The 16294-nt window shown below is 33.8% G+C and overlaps 1 protein-coding gene across 3 annotated transcripts in view; it reads left to right on the forward strand.

The window, feature by feature from the left end:
- Positions 1–952: 952 nt before the first annotated feature.
- LOC126846365 (leucine-rich repeat-containing protein 24-like) overlaps positions 953–16294 on the forward strand; it is a 97474-nt gene continuing 82132 nt past the window's right edge. For all 3 annotated transcript variants that reach the window (XM_050585706.1, XM_050585707.1, XM_050585708.1), the window contains exon 1: positions 953–1256. The gene's annotated coding sequence lies outside the window, so the exon portion shown is untranslated. The remainder of the gene's footprint in view (positions 1257–16294) is intronic.

Consider the following 16294-nt stretch of genomic DNA (forward strand, 5'->3'; position numbering starts at 1 on the left):
GGTTCGTTTTTAAGAATTTATGTTAAAGCAATATTTTAACCACATTCAAGTGAGCTGTGTGGGTGTGTCAAGTAAATAATCATTATTCATTACTAGATGTTTAGCTTCCGTTGTACCGCACAGAGCTTATTTTGCACGTGCACTTGCGTGTCAACAGCATTATGATTTTACATTATACTATAGCTAGAAACGACGAAAATCACGTAACATCTTCCAATTTCTAAAAAAATCAAATCCACTCTCCCTTATCTAAACAATTGTATATTTAATGTATTTTTAATTCTTCCCGTTATACTATAATATATGTATACCAAAACTGTACGCCAATGACCCTGCAGTCGAGGCTTTTGAATAATAAAAATATATATATATATATATATATACTTATTACCTATAATAATCTACTGTTGCGATAAATCCTTATCGCAACACTAGATCAAAACTGAATACATTTTTATGATAGTTATTGCGGTATACACGAATTTTATGTTTTGTATGTACCTATTCATTTAGATTGTCATTTTTATATTTTTGCGGGTGGATGATAAATGAAAAATAATACGGTCAACTTTAAGAAACTTATCCTGTGCGATGAGAAGTTCATTTGCTTTTTAACTCGTTATCGCTTCGCCTAGGCGATCGGAACCGGAAGTAAGATTAGTAGGTATAGTTTCGACATGTAACCACCATATTGTGACGAACCTCTGCGAAAGAGATTGTCGGGCGGTTTTTGAGTCGCATGCAGACAACCGAGTGCGAGATAATAACATGACGAAAAAAAGCGAGATCCGACCGACAGGGGTGAACATCCAAAGGTTACGGTGTTGACTTCAACGGAGGGTAGGTACCATCAAGCGGGGCGCTACTACCACCGGCGAAACCTGGCGGTGAGCGAGAGAGGGTCGTCCAATAGCGCCGGCTTTTCCTTCCGTTTAGTGCGTTTATCCCGCGGGTCCGTGTCAGTCACTGCAAATCGGTTTGTCGCCACCTTAGCCTTCGCCGCCGCCGCCGTTGAATTACGTCTAACGTCCGTCGACTGGTAAACGTTTAAACGGTAAACGACCGTTGTTCGAGATTGGCCGATTTCACGGTATCAGTGTGCACAAACGGTTCGGTTTTTTAATCGCCCAGACGGTCAAGTACTTTATTATTTTTTTTTTTCAATTATTTCAAGTGATATTATTGCAATATCCTATCGTCGGCCGCAGCGCGAAGTAAATGGATTAAATAACAAACGACTCGGATTTCACCTGAACGTGAGTACCTGTTATAGCTGTTATTTTTCTTAAAGGCTTTTTTGTTCAAACTCAACGAAAACCCGATAACTATTGGGTACGCCAAATATTATGGTTTTTTCTTTTTTTATTATACCGTCCAGTAACTCGCAGGTATTATATTTTATACTACTCGAAGACGTTAATTACAATACGAAATTCATTCGGCTGTAGTTATATTTGCAGCTGCTGTCACATCTTTCACTTGGGGTGTATCTCGAATACATTTTAAAGGAATTTTTTTATAATTGCTTTTAACACTTAGTAACGTGTTATTAAAACGTTTTCAATGCACAGACGTCTAATTGCACAGCTCTAATAGGAGTAAAACATACAAATATTTTTGGAATATATCACATAAATAGAAAAATAGTGTTATATAATGTTATTGATTCCATAAGTATCGATTTCTATTCGATCATTTGTTGAGAGCGAACAACTTGACCATAATAAATAGATATCTTACTCGAGTAAGTGAATTATTTTATTTGTCTAGTGGCTTAAGATAAGTTTATAAAAATTATCTATATTTATAATATTTATCTACATATTACAACGTGCATAATATAAACGTTTGTAGATAAATCAAATCAATGTCTTTTTTTATAAGGATTAGGTATACGATTTACGCTAACGTCAGATCAATACAGAAAACTAAAACAAAATAATAATTGTACTTTTTTTTTTGGTTTAAAACCAAAATAAGACTTATTTCATTTATTAAGATTACAATTTTTTTTTTTTCTTTATTAATATATACACAATCTGTTCCCAATGGGTACAATAAGAGTATTAGCTAAAATAAAAATATAACATGAAATACTTGATAAATAGATTACAATTAAAGTTTTTTTTTTATATATTATGGAATATCTACTTTTAGGCTCGAGCTGGCTTTAAACTAGACGATGGATGTGTATGGCAATATGAACGAATTTCTGAAAAGAGCGTTTTTATTTTACAACGAGTACAATATTCATTGAAATTTGTATCAAATGTATTTACAAATGTATATAGAACCACTCCGACGTCTCAACACAAGTTACATTAAGTAATTTATAAGAAGTACAACTGGAAAAGTTTTTTTTACAGGCCATTCCGCGATGATCCTAGATTTTGAGCGCCTGAACTTTCAAAGTAAAATGCACTCTAATACAAAGCTATTATGTATACAGATTATGTATTTTACAAACCGTGGATTTACTTTGTGTACGGCACTTTGTTAAATGTTTTGTGACTTGTACCGTGATATAATTTTTAATTTCTAAATAAATATTAAACAAAGATAGACTATGTGTGCGCGGAAAACAATATTTTTTCACTTTAATTGTACACTGATAGTTATAATTAAATTTTCAAAATCAAAGTTTCTTTTTTATTTAATAGATTCTTTTTTTTCTTTCTTTAACCAAACGAGTTTTGACTGTCGAGTAAAAAAGGGGTAAATTCAAGTTTGCCGTGCAGGAATTTTAATTAATACACAAGCGGGTACTACAAGCGTAATATAAGCACATCAAAAACCTCTTCAGACTGAATGAATAAATTATTCAACGTGTTTTGCTTTTGTGTTATTATTATTATTATTTTTTTGAAATTCATTCATATTAATTACACAAAGTTCGCGTTGAACGAATCATTATTAAATAAAATTATTTATCGTTAAACCATTCGTTAGGGCGTTTTGTTTGTATGGGTCGCCGTGACGCAGTGTTGTCAAAAATCAATTAAGTCTCATGATATTTTAGTTGAATGTTTATTTAACGGAAATATCATTATAGCACAATGCGCTAGTCTTATATAGAGTTTATGACCGCTGAAAAATATGCATAACATTTGTTTTGGATATTTTTTTTTAGATATCCATACTTTTATATATTTACAGAACGGCGTTGGATTAAAAATAAATTATTTTCCCATTAAATCTGTCATCATTTCTCTTTTTAAAAATAATATACGCCACGTTTTTTTTTTCAGCGAACACTATATTATTATAAATAGGCTTTGAAATTATTTTCCATAAATGTGATTTTTTATTTACAACGATCATATTCACATATTATGTACATCCGATCAGATATATTAATTGGCTAGCACTTAGGTAAATAAGCTTGGGAAAGAAAAAAAGTTCAACAGACGATATCCCGCTGACAAGAGTTTTTCCCGTCTATCAGCGCGAATTTCCGACTATGAATAATATATTAAGAAGAACGCAAGTCATACACGGTCGGAAAAACTTCTCATTGTTAAATTATTGAATCGACTTTTGAAACCAAAGCGTGTTGTGTTATTGATGTCTTCGTGTCGGCCATTTGTTCCCGTAGTTTATTTCCTAGACATATTATTATCATAATATGAGAGAGTTACTTTAAAAATAAATTACAGCTCTTAAGTAGAGCCAGCTAAGCGTTTGTTCTTATGTTAGCGTCGACAAGACGATGCGCGATCCGATTCTGCGATGCGAAAACGTTTACTTTAAAAAATAACGCGTTCATTTCACCGGAAACCCCGTTTGATTGTTTTGTAGAGCTTTGTGTAAAACAAAACAAAAAAACCGTTTCTATTTTCATTTTACATTACTAGACGTGGCTGGACAAACAAACGAGTACAAGTATTTGTCCATTAACCCACAGTAATCTTGGGCGCGTTAAAAAAAACAATGATAACAAAACGTCGAAAATATATTAAGTTACATTTATTATGACTTGTATATACTATATAGGATTTTTACTTGAGAAAAATAAGCCTCAGTGTTATGGAAATTCTGTGTTTAGTATCATAGACTTACTAATGGACCGCCCATATATATATATATATATTATGAAAGCAGAAAGAGATTTGGAAAAATTGATAGTGTTATAACATGCCAAAACTGGCTTCGGCCTCTGCGTCTTTCTCACACATATCTCGGGACCATGATTTGGCGCAGTCCATTTAATGAAAGATCCATGGTTGCGATTGTCCGTTTCATGTACCTACATCAATATAAAAGGTCTTTGAAAAGACCCTCTCCTAATCAGCGGCCTTTAATTAGATTTAAACCTTTATTGGACATTTCTAGGTGATTGCGTTGAAAAAGTCTAACGCAATAATGTCCATTCCACTACAATGGGCTGTAATATAGCAGTAAGGTTTACTTAGATGATTTGTTCACTGGAAAAATAATTTTAAAATAGCACAATATGCTTAAGGCGTGGAACATTTGCTTAAAAAGTAGCAATTCTCTCGAAAGCAAAATTAATAACCTACGAACACTTCTATATTGCGTTATTTCGACATCATTAAACAGGCCCACAAGCTGCAGATTTCCAAAGTAAATGTCAGCTAAGGATTTATGCGGTCCCTTGCATTGTTGTCCGGATAAAAGAAATAATTTAATCAGTTCTCTCGTTTTTCAATCCGATACATTTGAGGTTGGCCAAGACGGAGTATAATCAAAGACGATTATATTTTTACACTCAATTTTATTTATGTTATTAGATAGTTCGATCTTCTTCGATCCGTCTTAGTTTTTTTTGTCAATAAATGCACATTTTGACCTTCATTATCTGTAACAACTGTGAATAAGTGTGTAAGTCGATTTCAGTGATTTTAAAAGGAGCGCTTTTAAACTGACCAGCTGCCATAAATCAGAATGTAATTATCAGGAACTCACATCTCTCTCTAGGTTTTCTTGTTGGTCCAACGAGTTAGACATTTATTCAAGGTGTGCTAGGCGCTTCGGACTACATCCTAGCGTACTTCATCAATTTTGACCAAAATTCGACTTGCACACTTATTCATAGTTGTTACAGATGTATTATATCCATATTCTATCTGTACAGTTAATCTTGTGTACATCCATCTTAAAATATTATTTTTTTATTTTCCTCTCATCTCTCTTGTTCAATGGCCAACACTTATCATCATACATCATCGTTCATAATGTTTTTATAAAAATGTCTTTTTATCCTAAATGAAACTTTTTGTCAAACCCCACGTCACATAATATTGTACCTTATCCAGCCTCGGTTTTTTTTTTTTAGAAGTCCTTCGTTCCGTTGTATAAATGAGCCTTAAGGAACTAAATAAATAATTACATACAGTACATGGGTAATCACTTGTTAGTAAAGTATGTGTGACAACTTTCGGCTCGGATCTTTGACACCGCATTCTTCGGTAATGCAATTGTTGGCAACATTGGCTTGTCGTCAGATTGATGCATTTTGCACAGGTGCCGTTTACTCTGTGTTTTTAGTCGCTATTACGGTTAAGAGTTGTTAGCGCGGTCCGGTCGCTGAACACAGGTGGGAATAATATGTTATTATGTACAAAAGAAAGTACCTATACCTTTACAAAATGCGGTGTTTTTTTTTTTTTTTTTTATTTCCGGTAGTATCCCCTTCGCCCGTGGTCTAAAACGGCCGGTTCATCCACGGTCGTCGGCACAAAGGCGGAAAACATTAGTCTGTTCTCGGCTCATTAACAAATTTCGAGCCGATCCACCACCGCCGTCGTCATAAAGAAAACAATACACCTGTCCCTTGAGCCTTAAAGGGTCGTGGTGCCGCATTCGTCCGGGAAAGGCCCCGGCGACGTTTGTGTCTTATGGCGTTTAATATTTTACACCGACACGATAACGCCACAGGACACGGCCGCAAATCTCGCGAATCGGCAATAAGCATTTGTCACTTCCGGTACTATACATGTGTGTGCTGTTGTCGTTTCGCCGAAAACTGCAATAATAACGTAAAGTAGTATCCGTGTCTTAACGACAATAACTATGGTATTAGTCGATTCGGTTTCGAAAACAAAACAATGTGGAAAATAACAATTTCGTTTGAAGCGCGCACCAAGCATACACTAACGATAAACTAAGGTAATATAAAGCTGAGGATAATGTCGACCGCAGTGCTCAAACCCGATTTGTGAGCAATCCGTTTATCTATAGATACAATTTATATACCCAATTACAGTATGCAAAATATTGTATTATAGTGTGCACCATATTCAAAATATTATTTTTATACACTATTGTATAGCATACGCAACGGATCTGTCTATGTAATCTGAGATAATTGAAAATTCGTTAACAGTTTCCCCATGCTCGTAAAAGTATGGTTTACTTCACGAATTGGAGTTCTAACGGTGACGCTGGTATTGTCTATGCCCGTATCCTTTGATACCATTTTACATTTTGCATTGCAATAACAATGTACTTTTTGTATAGAACGTGCAAAACGCGAGTGGTTCATTCACACGATCGTTATAAAAAAATAGGTACTCTTAAAAAGGCAACGGTTTATACTATTCTTTTTGTAAAACAAATAAAGTACAATAGGCTTTGTGCGCTTAATAACTAAGTACTTGTATGCGATTTATGAACTGACCTTCGTTTTTAACCACACATATTATATTTTTATCCGTTCTATAATATTATTTATCGTTTTAATTTAAAAAAAAAAACTGTTTATCTCAGAAGCAAAGCTGAAAATTCTTAAAAATTCACGATTTAAACATATGTAGAATTATATAAACCACTTGAAACTACATTATGAGTGATATATACAAACATAAAATACCCTGTATATCTGTGTATATATTTTTATATCATATACTATATTGAACTGAGTTAAGTCATTACCTACATTTTGTTGTATTATTATATATTAGGAAAGTGCTTCTTGCAGCGGTTATTGTGGGCAAAATTATTTTTTATGAGGACTTCATGTTTAATAATGTTTAAATACGAGTGATGGACGATCAGTTTTATTGAGTAAAATATTTATATTATTTCTTCCTCCAAATGATGTGTTAATTTTGATATTCTTTTAAGTATTACTAATAATAAGTATTAAACAATTAATACATCATTACATTATATAATATAGAGGATTAAAATTTCTTAACGGTGTTAAACCGTTGTTGATCGAACTGTAGTAAAAAATAAAATCTACAATTGGCTTTGTAATATTCAAGCATTTTCGAGGGATACAAATTGATTTGTGAAAAATTGATTGTACCAAAAGCGTGACAGGCCATGCCGTAAACCCGTCTTTAGTAGTTTCTTTTACCGTGTACAGGTGTATCAGCTACGGGCATTAATCGATGTCGGATTTACAAACACGGGTGCGCTTTACAATTATTGTTGTATAGCAACAGTACAATACTGAACGGCAAGCTCACAAACATTACCGGCGTCGACGTGGATTATGCAGATGAGGCAGTGGCTCAGCGTATTCTAACGAGTTATATGCGGAAGTGTCTGGGTCAGTCGAATCCGCGGAAACGACCACCACAGCTGATGTGGGTAAAGCGATACTCTGTGGAGACAGTATGGTAATTACGTTGTCGGTATATGGTTTACTATAATCCGGGGTTATGATATGCCGATACGTGATAATTATTGCTAGATTAACAACGTGAAAAATCTTTGAAAGGTTATTTCAATTAAAAAATAAAAATAACTTAAAAATTTGATAGAAAAATAAATTATTATTTTAACACTAAACCGCGATTCTGGTGACTTTAATGTACATGTAATTTTTTAATATTTAATGTGATTCTATTAATTTTTTCTATTTTTTTCTTGTTACACGATCCGATACATTTCTTCGTTGTCGTACATCGTTTGTATGAGAACAATTTTGGCGCGTTTGCTTCGGGATGTGTTTAAAAAAAAAAAAGTAGTTGATGGCGTAAAAATCTGTCCGTTCCACCAAAGAGTTAATAAATCATGTTCATTTCTGGCCGAAAAGGTCTCACCTCTTCTGTACAGGGGGTTCCCGTGGCTTCAGGTAATTGGATTTTGCGACGTCGAAAGATGGATTGGACAAAAACGAACTATATGCCTCGAGCCATTGTTTTTGCTCTCTATATTAAGTTGGCGGTATAAAAAAAAATGTATTTATACAATATAAATAAACATTTACGGTACAGTTATTATTATTTTTAAGAAACCGTATTATAATGTTGTATTCTCGGGTTAACTATATATTAAGTTTAACACTTGTTACAGAATATAACCATTAGTTATTTTGCTTGTACTATTCGTGTTGTATAATAATTCACTTTTTGTTTATTTCCCCCTACGTACGAGTAATGTATTTTTTTTTTTAAGCGTCAGTCAAAATGAATAATACAAACAACATTTGCCACTTTTCGATTGCGACCGGCAAACGCATAAATCTTTATCCAAAGTGCCGCGACCGGGAGAAGCTAAACTATTGTAAAAATATCTCAAGTTTTCTAGTAGAATAAGCGAGAAAAATGTATCGTAGCGAATAAAAATCAGTAATAAAAAAAAAAAAAGGAGGTTTCCTATTCCTTGAAGCATACACATAAATGTTAGGCTTAACATCGTTCTCGGAAAAACGGGTCCAGATTGCATCAAATAAAGATGAACAAGTTGATGTTTAAAAATTAAAAACGGGATGTTCGACAAGTGAAATGCTCGCTTCAATAAATATGCCTTATAGCTGAGACATATTTTTCTTCTTCTACGAATTTCCCACACGGCGTTCACTGAACGTGGCGAGAAAGTTAAAGGACTAGCGCCTTTCAGAGTCTATAATATTGTTACGTAATGCAATCACACACAAATAGAAATTATTTGGAAAAGATGTATACTTTTTTCTTACGTTACTTTTTTGCCATATTGTGCATTCTTATTATTGTTTGCAACGGAAATATTGAAAAGGGAAGCAAAAGGAAGTAACAAACAACAACGGGGGCGTACAAACTCCACGGAATAAAAACAAAAATCCGTATGTTAATATGTTGTCTAATGGTCACCTCGAGGTGTGACCTCCCACGCACGGTGGGAGTTAAATTTTATTTTGTGACAGTCCCCGCGTGTGGGATAATCGGTAGACGAGTAGCGAAAACATGCAATAACAATATGTCGATGTAGTGTACTACGATATAATTTCAACAGAGTTTCGCGTTCGTGTGCAAAGGTTGTGCAGTGTTTGTTTCGGGTAAACAGAAATTACCGTCTGTTGTTGTCTCTGAATACTATTTATTAGAGCTTGGGCGTTGGCGGAGTCCGGATTTCTACACGTGACGAACAACGGCGAGATTCGGTGTTTCGCGCGACGAATTCAAAGATTACAACCCCCCCTCCCTCCGGTTAGGCGTAACCCGAGTCCCGTCTGCGTTTGCCTCTTAGTCATTTTTAAAATTTCAGTTTTTTTATTTTTATTTTCCGCTTTTTTCATTTTTGCCCGTCATCGTATAATATAATAGGAAACCGGAGCGTGCCACAAGATAATGCGCTGCACACAAAGTGCCCGGCACGTAAAAGCCTATACGTGCGTACCTGAGTACATACTCTGTTTATGCCCAGAAAATATATACATAATATACACACTCAGACCGACCGGGGGGGGGGGGGGCAGCGAAGGCGGTGATCCGGACGAGGGGCGAGGGTTCGTTTAAAACTTTCTAATTGAGGATGTTTAGTAGAAGGTGCTGGCGAAACGGCTCTGCGACGAAGACCAAGACAACGGCGGTGGGCATTGCGTTTAAGCCGTTAATAATAACTGCCGTGCTGCCACACCCGTCCATCCCTGTGCCTCGGTCCTGTCTCTCGTCAAAGGTTATAATATTATTATTATTATTATACGGCCATGCCGGCCGGGCACCTTCTAGGTTCGTCGGAACGTTCATCTCGCGCGGCCGAATGATAAATCGGCAAGGTCCGGCCCGATTACCCTATACTTACGCGGCGGCGGCGGCTTTGGATTTGCTCGGAAAATCCATAACCTATTATAGCGGTACAATAACATAATTATTATACCGCGACAATTCATTTATATGGGCGGCTTGAATCGAATTCGCGAAAACAGCTCAACACAACGCGTGACAGGTATTTGCGTTGTCGATCCGATGTCGATGATGCCTTTGATACGTCTTATAAGATTCATAAAATAAAATTTAGTCAGTTTTTAAACACACGTAATATCAAGTATCAGTGTATATGTGCATTTTAAATCATATAAATTACGCATATCTGGGTGTTACCATCGGCCAGTGGGTTCCTTACAAGCTAAAGCATGTATGTAAACACTTGTATTAAAAAACGGCTATCCCGATAATAGTAACTAAGTACATTCTTCTTCTTCTTAACAGCTTAGCGGACCATGTAGATCCATCGCTGCCACCACTATTTCATTCCATCGGTCCCTATCATTCGCATACTCTATTTTTACGTTTTCATGGATCATTTTTAAATCTTTTTCGTCTACATCCTTCCATCCTGTTCGGGGTTTTCCTAAAAGTCTTTTTCCCACAATTCTTCCATCTGTAACTCGTTTTATAGTTTTTGCCTCTGCCCTCCAAACATGTCCAGCCCATTCTATCCTTTTGCTTCTGCTATACGATAGTATATTTAGTCAACTAAATACATTAATATTATAATATTTATCCGGAGTTTTTTTCAATTAATTTTATAGACTTTATTCAATTAAAACATTTTTGAAACATTTGTGTTAACAATATTTGATTACCTGCCAAATCTCGTTGTAAACAATGAATAAATATTATTGTGTAAAAATTAATTGTGTTTTGTACATGCGAAATTAAAACTTTTGATAATTTGATTTTTTATCAACTACTACGTACTTTTAAATAACATTTACACAAACCCATCTAATTATATATTTTTATCTTTAATAAAAAATTAGATAATACAGCGGGTAAACATTTTTCATTTTAATCAGATGTGCCTAAAACGTTTTTTGTTAGGCTTAGGTCACTAGAAACTTGGTTTTCAACGATTTAGACATTCTATATAACGATGGTCAATTATGTTGTGCAGTTTAGTAAGTGTAATGAAATAATTCCGTTTTCCAACTGTTGTGCTCGTCAGTGAGTTTATAATTGTTTTGTCTGCTTTGGACGGCGATAGTGTTAAATCAAGGGATGGCACGTATTATACATACAAATGTATAATTGGTGTATTATACATCATTGATGTATTAAATTATAAAATACGATTTTAATTAAAAATTACCATTTTGTTGTGACATACCTGGTCACCATAGGCGTGTGCAGACATTTGGTTTGAGACGCGTTGAACTTTTTTTATCTGAATGGTTTTAATTTTTAAATTTTTATTATAACATTTATAATGAACAAAAATTAAAAGCAAGATGCGAGTAGGTATCACAAACTGAACTCTTTGTTTATGACATATATTTATATATTCTTTTATATTAAATCTATTCTTTTTTTATTAAATTAATGTCTAGTACATCTAGCCACAATAAAAACAATTTTCCACAACCCCAAGTATAAACCAGATAATTTCTCGGGAACGCCAACTTGGATTATTTGACCATAACGTCTTATATACTTGTTACTTATTTTTTAAAAAGTGAACATGGTGTCTGCGAACATTTTTTTTTAAATTTATATTTCCTTAATTTTTTTAAATTTTTTTTACGTTAAAAAAAGTGTAGATTCTTAGATGCTAATTAAATCTTCAGAGCAATTATGGTTACAAAGCTGTTGTAGGTGGATTAACATGGGTAATATATATATTATTGTGGCCCGATGAATCTGAACTAAAGGTCCGTGTATTTTTGCATAACAGTCGGCAGGAATTTTCCACAACTTTACGGCTACGCGGTTTTTGTGAAATCCCAGCCGGATGAAATATCGCCATGGTCTAAAACCTGACACGGACACATTTAGAAAATTTACGATACTCCTAAAGCATAGATTATTATTATTTTCGAAGAGTTTGTTGCTATTGAAAAGTTTTTTTTTTTATTTGTTTTCCAATGGCACCGATAAAACTGTCGTTCCCGTGATGCAGTAAAACGATGGCCAAAAATTGTTAATTTATTATTATTGTTATTATTATTTTTATTTTTTTTATTGAATATAAATTATTATAGATCATTAGAATAAAGTTACATATATTTATTTATCTGAAAAGCTCTTTTGTCCTACGACCAACTCGCATCCATATTACTACCGTCCTGGAAGCTTAAAACATTTCCGTTTATGATATAATAATTTGAATTATTTTACCGCCGTGGTTAATATTCATTACAACCACATTCAATGTTTGTCTCCGTAATGAAAAGGCGTCAGGCCCGAGTGGTGAACAGACTAAATGTTTGAATAACAGTGGGGCTGATTGAACAACCTTTGTGCAGAAGTATGTATTTATATTGTGAATACGGATAACAAGACCTTTTGTGAAATATGTGCAAATGTACCATTAACTCGTATGATTTGACGCGAGAACATCTGTTTATTATATTTTAAAAAATGAGGTAAAATAAATTATTATACATATTATACTTAAAGTTTCGACGTGAATAATGTGGTAATTATTCATTATCGTACATATTTAAATATTTATAATGTTATCTTAATTCTTGGGATAGACAACATTATTCGATTTAATTGAGGAGTTCCATGTGCAAAGTTACATGTTTGTGGCATTTTAGAACAGCTAGTACCTAAAAGGAGTGTACTATTTAAAAACTGTCGATGAAACTATTACAGACACTCAATATAATGCGTTTTAGTTTTCAATAATTATTTGCTTTTATATTATCAGACTATAATTTGCACCGGTAATATTCAAAACAAAACTAGTCACAGCTCTCTAGTATTGAGTTAGTATTAGTTGGTTTGGTTTGCTTGAAATTAAGTTTTGCAATATATATTTAAATATATTATATAGTACGGAATTTAAGGGAGAATATAAATGTGAAATATTTTTTGGGCTTTACAGTCAATAAGAGTTTTTATCGACATAACATTAATGTTAAGTTTATGAATATTCGCAATAAAATAATGTACAGTTTATCGAGTATGGGTGGCACATACTAAACATAAAAAAATATTAAGAATGTTATATTCGTATGCGATTTGCAATACCATTGGTAGGAAAGGACCCTTTGTTTATTTCAAGTGCAATGAAGTGAAAATTTAGGAGGTTGCAATGGAAAAGAATTCATTCGCTCGTAAAATGTAACCCTTTTTGTTTATAATATTCGATGTTTAAAAAATGCCTTGTACCAAATACCAAAAAAATATCAAATCTCACTGCATCAATAAACAGCGCTCCGATAAAAAAAAACATACTAGCGGCGTAATACGAGTATTAAGAGGCAAGTTAAATGTGCTTTCAAATATTATTCAGTGATGTGTTGGTGAATTACTTTAACAGAGCGATCATACCTTAAACTTTAAGCATTACCATTAAACATTCATGATAATGTTCATTTATAATTAAGATTAACGAGAACGTCCACCTATTGAATTAATCATCAAATTCAAACACTAAAGTTACAACTTGAAATACTCTACTGGAAGGTAGGTATGTCTGTTATGTAACTTTAATAATGGCTAATTAACAGCGCGTTAGTAATATACATTTACACATTTAACGGAACATCAGAATATTATATATTTTATAATAGCGTATAACATTAGTTTAAAAGAAAACAACTATTTCCGAAATCGTTCTTGTACCTAGTTGTGATTTATATAATATGATCATAAATTCGTTCCATAAATATGCTTTAACAATAATCTAGATTAATATAGGCTCTTCGGACGTGTCGGATCTAAAACGGTTACAATATTGTTTGAAATGATAATATGAAAAATATTGTTTGAAATGATAATTGAAACAAATAGAATGCACTTAAACACGTAACAATCAAAGTTAACCACTGGAAAACAAATAATAGCCGCGGCCTACGACAAAGCGTATTCGTTCTTCGCAACTATATTTTTATTGATGTTTTTTTTATTGAACATAAAAATGGCATCCATTCATAATGTTGGACACGAGCCATTTCCGGCCGACATAAATTTGTTTTGGTTTCAAATGTTTGCTATCATCGCACTTGATATATATTCTCGCAGAAGAGCACTGTTGTTCGGTGCCATTCCGTCACAGATGCAGAACACGTAGGTCCATTTTACAAAAGCCCCTCACCTCGAAAACTGTTTTTAAAGTCATCCTGGGGGCGCTACGCGCAAAATAAAAAAAAATATCGCGCATGTAAATTGAAAAATTATCGTCTCGCTTCAAAATTATTTTCCAAACGATCTGTGGGTCGGCTCGAAAACGGATCTCGTGACGCTTCTCGTGTTGTGTCCAAGATATTATGTCAGGGTATCGTAAAAAGCGGTGTCGTCAAATTAGTAAACGAAATGTATCGTTAGACGACGGGGCTAGGTTTTAAATTTGAAAAACGATTGTACTTCAAACGATACCTACAACGATATTATTGGGGTTGTCTGTGTAAAATTACAATTAACTAAGGTGAAAACACCATTTGTTTCAGTTGGAGCTGTACGGCGCCAATTGAAATATTGTAATACAATCGGCCGTTAGAAAGTACATTTTGTGATCTGTTCTGGAAATTTCAGCTTTTCGCACCTTTCGCCGGTGGTTTATATTGCATTGGCAAAAAGGAATAATATGTTGTTTGAGAACGCTGGAAGTATAGTGAATTGTGAATTCATTTTCCTTTCTGGTGTACCAGACCGAACGCAAAACTTATCCGCTTTTTAACATCGACAAAGACCAAAATGAAAAACGGATTCTTGTACTCCTTACCGTCGCACGGCATTCCGGTGGAACTGATAAGCCAAAGACCCGCAAAAGGCCACGAAACTAGGACGACCGTTAGCGCAGTGGAAACTATACTATACAGCGAAGTCAGCGAGCACGAAAACCGGGATTGGTCCCCGGAAGTTCCGGGGAGTTGAAGACGGTTGACGCTCTAAGCTAATTTATGTAACCTTCCACTTCGTACAATATAAAGGGAGGAAAAAATCTACCCTTATAATATTATGCATAGTAACATGCGATGGATTTCGCTAACACCGTTTGTATCGAGATCCGTCGTTCTAAGAAAACTTATATCGCTTTTGTCGACCAATATAATACCGATATCCTATCAAGTGTATTTTCTTTTTCCATTTTTTATACAGGCCAGCCGACCAACTTTTCTACGACCTGTGGTCATTCAAAGTTTTAAACATGCTCGTTTGAATGATGTTAAATTTACGGGACGTGAAATATTTAGAAAATATACCGAATTACAACAAATTTTACAACGACTTATGGGTTATGGATTACAGCTTGAATGGCCCATTCATCTGCCTCCTCCTCAGAAAATGTTTCCTAGCGAATAATGCGCCACCATACCTTCGAAAATTATAATTACAGTGCAAATATGTATGAATAACGTTTTAAATATTCGTTTGAAATGACGTATGATTGGTCTACTTACATTGAAAATCAGTCGTTTGTTTAACGTAGTACTATACTATTTCTCGACATCTTGTATTTTATTCAAAACGACTATAATGAAAAAAAATATTAGGATCAACACGTAAGTCACGTTTTTTATGTAACAGTTGAAATATGATTTTTCCAATAAACTAGGTTCCGTCTCTAATCGGATGTTGTATCTGCTATATTCGTCACTTTTGATTTGGTAACACAAAGGAAATCACATCCTTGTTTGACACTTGATATCTGCAAGTAAATAAAAATAAAGTAATATTCAGATTGTAAACTTCTATTTTTTCTCTCAAGAATCAAATCGTAAACATCCGGAGTTCATTTGGCCACTACGTTATACGTCTGCGGATATTTCATTCGATTGGATTTATAAAAAAATGATTTTCGATTATTGTGATTTGAATACACCTTAAAAGAAATCATAAATCCAAATATAAAGAATTATTTTATAACAATTCTGAAATATGGACGAATAAACTTTAATCGTGATTAAAAAATATTATAATGTACATATTATTTATAAAAAGTGTCAAAATATTAAAACACTTATACTATTTTTATATTTATCTTGGATGCCATGCTCCTAATTATTATTTCTATACACTATTTCCAAAATCGATAAAATATAAATATTTAAAATGATAATGATCAGAACAATACTAAATTTACATTAAATATTCAAAAAGATTATACACAACTGACCTTTTATAGTATCAATATTAATAATAACACATACCTAAACAAAGAAAAGGTT

This window comes from Adelges cooleyi, unplaced genomic scaffold (genome assembly GCF_023614345.1).
Source record: "Adelges cooleyi isolate 19-005CV unplaced genomic scaffold, UGA_ACOO_1.1 ACOO_flye_CR_arks_rails_tigmint_CR_PRNA_9, whole genome shotgun sequence".
Classification (NCBI taxonomy): Eukaryota; Metazoa; Arthropoda; class Insecta; order Hemiptera; family Adelgidae; genus Adelges; species Adelges cooleyi.